This window comes from Aegilops tauschii, chromosome 4 (genome assembly GCF_002575655.3).
Source record: "Aegilops tauschii subsp. strangulata cultivar AL8/78 chromosome 4, Aet v6.0, whole genome shotgun sequence".
Classification (NCBI taxonomy): domain Eukaryota; kingdom Viridiplantae; phylum Streptophyta; class Magnoliopsida; order Poales; family Poaceae; genus Aegilops; species Aegilops tauschii.
This window is the reverse complement of record NC_053038.3, coordinates 74,684,357-74,689,939: the sequence shown is the minus strand read 5'-3', so window position 1 is coordinate 74,689,939 and position 5,583 is coordinate 74,684,357.

Sequence of the window (5,583 nt, the reverse complement as noted above, 5' to 3'; positions counted from 1 at the left end):
ATGAGAGAGAGAGCAGTGAGAACGTCGGAGAGTACAACGGCATAAGCCAGTAATCGCTAACATGCAGGAGACGATAAGCACGAAGTGCATGCGGCCGTTGAGGACGCGGATGACGCGGGCTGCATGGTTAGCCACCTGAGGAGCGGGACGTGGGCACGTTCCAACACCCCCCTCCCCCCCCCCAGTCGAAACGTCGGATGCGTCGACGTTGAGACTGGACCGGAAGTCGAGGAAGACCCCCGTCGGAAGCCCCTTGGTGAAGATGTCGGCGAACTGCGAGCTCGTGGGCACATGGAGAACACAGATCTCATCTAGTGCCACACGCTCGCGCATGAAGTGAAGGTCGATCTCGATGTGCTTCGTGCGTTGGTGTTGCACCGGGTTGCTCGACATATATACCGCACTGATGTTGTCGCAGTAGACGACCGTGGCACGCGACGGAAGCCGGTGGAGCTCGCCGAGGAGCTGGCGGAGCCACACCGACTCGGCGACGGCGTTGGCAACCGCCCTGTACTCCGCCTCGGCGCTCGAACGAGAAACGGTGCTCTGCCGTTTAGACGACCATGTGAGGAGGTTGGAGCCGAGGCAGACGCAGCAGCCCGAGGTGGACTTGCGCGTGTCGGGGCAGCCGGCCCAGTCGGCGTCGGAGTAAGCCACAAGCTCAGTGCCGGCATCACGATGAATCCGAAGTCCAAGGTGAGTCGTGCCACGGAGATAGCGCAGGATGCGCTTCACGAGCTGGAAGTGGCAATCGCGGGGTGCATGCATGAACATGCAACACTGTTGGACGGCGTAGGAGAGGTCGGGGCGTGTCAACGTGATGTACTGCAGAGCCCCGGCCAAGCTGCGGTAGAGCGACGGGTCGTGGAAGAGCGGCCCAGTGTCGGTGGAGAGCTTGGCCAGCGTGTCGACCGGAGTGGAGATGGGCTTGCAGTTAAGCATGCCAGCACGGTCGAGGATCTCCAGGGCGTACTATTCCTGGGAAAGAAACAGGCCACGTGCGGTGGTGGTGACGTTGATGCCGAGGAAGTGGTGGAGCGCGCCGAGGTCAGTCATGGCGAACTCGCGGTGGAGAGCCTGGATGACGGAGTCGAGCACCGCGCCCGAGCTGGCGGTGAGGATGATGACGTCGACGTAGAGGAGCAGGTAGGCGAGGTGATCACCTCGTCGGAGGACGAAGAGCGAGGAGTCCGATCGCGACGCGACGAAGCCAAGCGTCCGCAGATAGGACGTGAACCTGGTGAACCACGCCCGAGGCGCCTGCTTGAGACCATAAAGAGAACGGTTCAGCCAGCAAACGTGCGATGGTGAGCTGGTGTCGACGAAGCCGGACGGCTGGTGACTGTAGACTGTCTCCGCGAGGTGGCCGTGGAGGAAGGCGTTCTTGACGTCCAGCTGATGTATGGGCCACGACTGGCCGGCGGCGATGCTCAGAACAGTCCGAATGGTGGCTGGTTTGACCACGGGGCTGAACGTCTTGGTGTAGTCGATGCCGGCCTGCTGCATGAAACCGCGAAGCACCCACCGCGCCTTGTAACGCGCAAGAGTGCCATCCGGATGAAACTTGTGCCGGAAAATCCACTTGCCTGAAACGACATTGGCACTTGCAGGACGAGACACTAAACACCACGTATTATTCTTCATCAGTGCGTTATATTCCTCTAGCATCGCAGCATACCAATTTGGGCCTCGAAGGGCAGCACGATAGGAAGAAGGAATGGGGCTGATGGGCGGGGTCGTGGTGTGGAGTGCTTTGGGCTGGGCAAAGCCAGATTTTGCTCGTGTGCGCATGCGATGGAGGTTTGTGGGTGGTGCAACCGGGATGGCTCGTGGTGGGAGGGGCGGGACAAATGGCGCACATGGACTGGCTGCATGGGAGCTGTCCGAGGCGGGGGTTGGTGGATCGGCTGGCGTGCAGGGAAAGTGGGGCGTGCACGGGGAGGCAGGTTCACGGGGCGAGGTGATTGGCGGGGCACGCGGGCTGCATGGCTCGGGAGGGGGGCGCGCGGTGGATGAGCCGGGGCGCTCGTTGGTGGAGCGGAGTAGACGCGGATTGGCCGGGGCGCTCGTTGGTGGAGCAGGGCTGGTAGGTGGAGGAGGGGTCGGTGCGGATCCCGGGGTGGGTGGCCGATATGGGAGGTACGAGGTACGGGGTTCGGGGCAGATTTGGTGGACCGGATTTTCTGTGGTCGACGGAAGAGGGGAGGAGCGAGGGTGATCGGCAGGAAAATAGGGGAAGGCGCTCTCGTCGAACGTGACGTGTCGGGAAATAATGACTTTGCGAGTAGATAGGTCAAGACACCGGTAGCCCTTGTGCTCTAGAGGATATCCGAGGAAAACACAGCGAGACGACCGAGGGGCGAGTTTGTGTGGGCTAGTGGCAATGGTGTTGGGGAAACAGAGACACCCAAAGGCGCGCATGTGGTCGTATGTGGGGTGTTGACCTAGAAGAAGGAAGTGAGGCGTCACGAAGTTGATGGCCGAGGAGGGGCGCCGGTTGAGGATGTAGGTGGCGGTGTGGAGTGCCTAGACCCAAAGGGGAGGGGGCGGAAGGTTTGCGTGGATGAGAAGCACACGGAGAACGTCGTTGGTGGTACGGATAAGGCGCTCGGCCTTGCCGTTTTGTGGCGAGGTGTGTGGGCATGATAAGCGGAAGGAAACACCGCGGCGAGAGAATAAATCACGCAAGGAGGAGGTGAGGAATTCACCACCGTTGTCGCACTGCATACATTGAATTGTGACGTGAAATTGTGTGAGAACATACGCAAAGAAACATGAGACGGTGTCAGCGGTATCGGATTTGTTGCGCAAGGGGAACGTCCACGAGTAGTGTGAGTAGTCATCTAGAATTACAAGATAATATTGAAAGCCAGAGAAACTAGGTACCGGCGAGGTCCATAAGTCACAATGTATTAATTGGAAAGGTGCACTTGTTTTGGAAGTGGAAAGGGAAAAAGGCAGCCGTGGCTGCTTGCCTAGTTTACATGATGAGCAGACGGAGTTGCTAGGCCTATTTTTATTACAAGTTGGAAGAAAATCACGTGCTAGAATAGAAACTGATTTATTGCTAGCATGCCCTAAGCGAAGATGCCAGATGTCATCGGTGACGACGGAGAGTGCTGCCTGGACGCCGGAGTTGGTGAAGAAGGGGTAGAGATCCCCGTGGCTATTGGACCTCATGATGAGCTTCCCCGTGGCTAGGTCCTTCACGGAAAAACCGAAAAGGTCAAAAGTGATAGAACAAAAGTTATCTTGTGTAAAACGATGTACAGAGATCAAGTTTTTGATTATGGTAGGGGATATGAGGACGTCATTGAGAGAAAAATTAGACACAGTAGTAGAGCCTACAACGGTAATGGGAAGACGAGACCCGTCGCCTACTAAAATGCCAGAGGAATGACGCAATGATGTAGAAAAGTTGACGCCAGCGTGAGTAGTTACCCGACTCGAGTTGGAGCTTGGTGGTGAAGTAGTGCGCGATGGAGGGCGGGAGGCCGGCCGTGGAGGAAGGACCGGCGACGGAGCCGCCGAGGCCGGGATGGGGGACGAGGGCGCCGCCTGTGCCGCCGAGCGGGAGGCGCGGAACGGGGGTGCTGCCGGCCGTCCGAAGGACGCCCGTGGTCGGGGCAGGGGGCACCACGCGAGGTGCCGAGGTGGAGGAGGAAGGAGCCGCAGCGCCTTCGGGCATGGGCGTTTTGCCCAGATCGCCAAGGTGCGCGCGGCGCAGTGCTGGGGCGACCGCGGCAGCGGGCGCGGCCTGGGAAGGGGTGACCGGGGCGGGAGCAGCGGTGGCGATGGGGACGGCGGCGAGCGGAGTGGGCGCCGGCGCGTCGAAGTCCGCCGAGCGGGTGCGGCGGAGGAGACGGTGCATAGCGGAAGCGGTGGGAGAGAGAAGGATCGGAGGTGTTTGCGTCTGATACCAAGTTTGGTTATGCCACACTCACACACTGCCTGTATTCATGCATCCGGCACACATATATACAGTTTACATGAGAGAGAGCAGTGAGAACGTGGGAGTACAACGGCATAAGCCAGTAATCGCTAACATGCAGGAGACGATAAGCACAAAGTGCATGCGGCCGTTGAGGACGCGGATGACGCGGGCTGCATGGTTAGCCACCTGAGGAGCGGGACGTGGGCACGTTCCAACAGAAAAAACATGTCAAACTCGATGCAGAGTATGAAAACACTGGGTTTTGACGGACTAAAGTTTGAGTTGTATGACTGCCTGGCTTGCATGAAAAAAAACCAGCCGACCCGAAATTCAAAGCACCTCTCTGGCTAATGGAGTTTACACTATGAGGAAGGATGCAGGCTGCGGTAAATCCAGGTGATCAAACGACAAGCGAAACATAGCACAGAGCCTTGCCAAGAGTTTCTGTATTGACATGTGACATAGAGATGCAGAACAGATATTGTTAGATTCAGTTAAAGAAAAACACTTTCCATCACTATCATTTTTGTGCCAAATAATTAAATATACACCTCAATAATCTTTTTTGAAATAAATTCTTGAAATATGCTAAAAGTTGACCAGAAATTAACGACAAGCAGAACATGGCACAGAGCCTATATCCTCTAGGCCAAGAGTTTTTGTATTGAGATGTGAATTAGAGATGCATAACATATATTGTTAGATTCAAGTAAAAAAAAACACTTTCCGAACACAATCATTTTTGTACCAAATAATTAAATATACATCTCAATAATCACTGGTTGAAATAAATTCTTGAAATACCCTAAAAGCTGACCACAAACCGAGCATGGCACAGAGCCCACATCCTCTATTTTTTGGAATTTTGTTTTTTTTAACACACTACAGACGCAAGCGCTCATAAATACGCGCATAAACTCATTCATATGAACGCATACACGCACACCCTATCCCTATGAGCACCTTCGAGAGACTTAGCTGGCATATCATCTTGAGATTTACGAAGTCACCGTAGGTGCCTCGTCGTCGACGGGAACGTCTCCTCCCACCGAAAACGCGTCAGCATAAATTTTGAAATAAATGCAGGAAAAATGCGAGCATCAGGATTTGAACCCTTATGGGCCGGGGATACTACTGTCCCTCTAACTATCCAACTATAGGTTGGTTCGCTTCTGAAATTTTGGTTGGGTCGTTTGCTCTGGCTATTTTGATGTTGTAGTGGATTATTATGTCCACCAAGTTTTTGTCTATTTGATGTTAGACGCTTTAGATAAGTCAAGGGTTCGACAGCGATGACGACAACTCTAGAGAGTTGATCCTTAGCAACACATACTTGAAGACTTCCCAGCTGTCATCGAGAAGGTCAAACCGACATCGATAAAGTGGAGCGGTAATATTGGTCGTTAAATGATCTAAGGATCTCGATGTGATTTTTGTTATATTTTTTTGTGAAAATGTCTAGATTTGTTATAAAAGTTCATCAAAAGTACAAAGCATCTCAAATGTAATGAAAATTATATTAAGATTCCGAGACCACCGAACGACCACTACTGCCGCCAAAACGAGTCCCAACGCGCCGTTGTAGCCGCTCTTCATTAGAGCTGGCTTGACCTTGTCGATGACAGTCGGGATGTCTTCGTGCGCAGTGC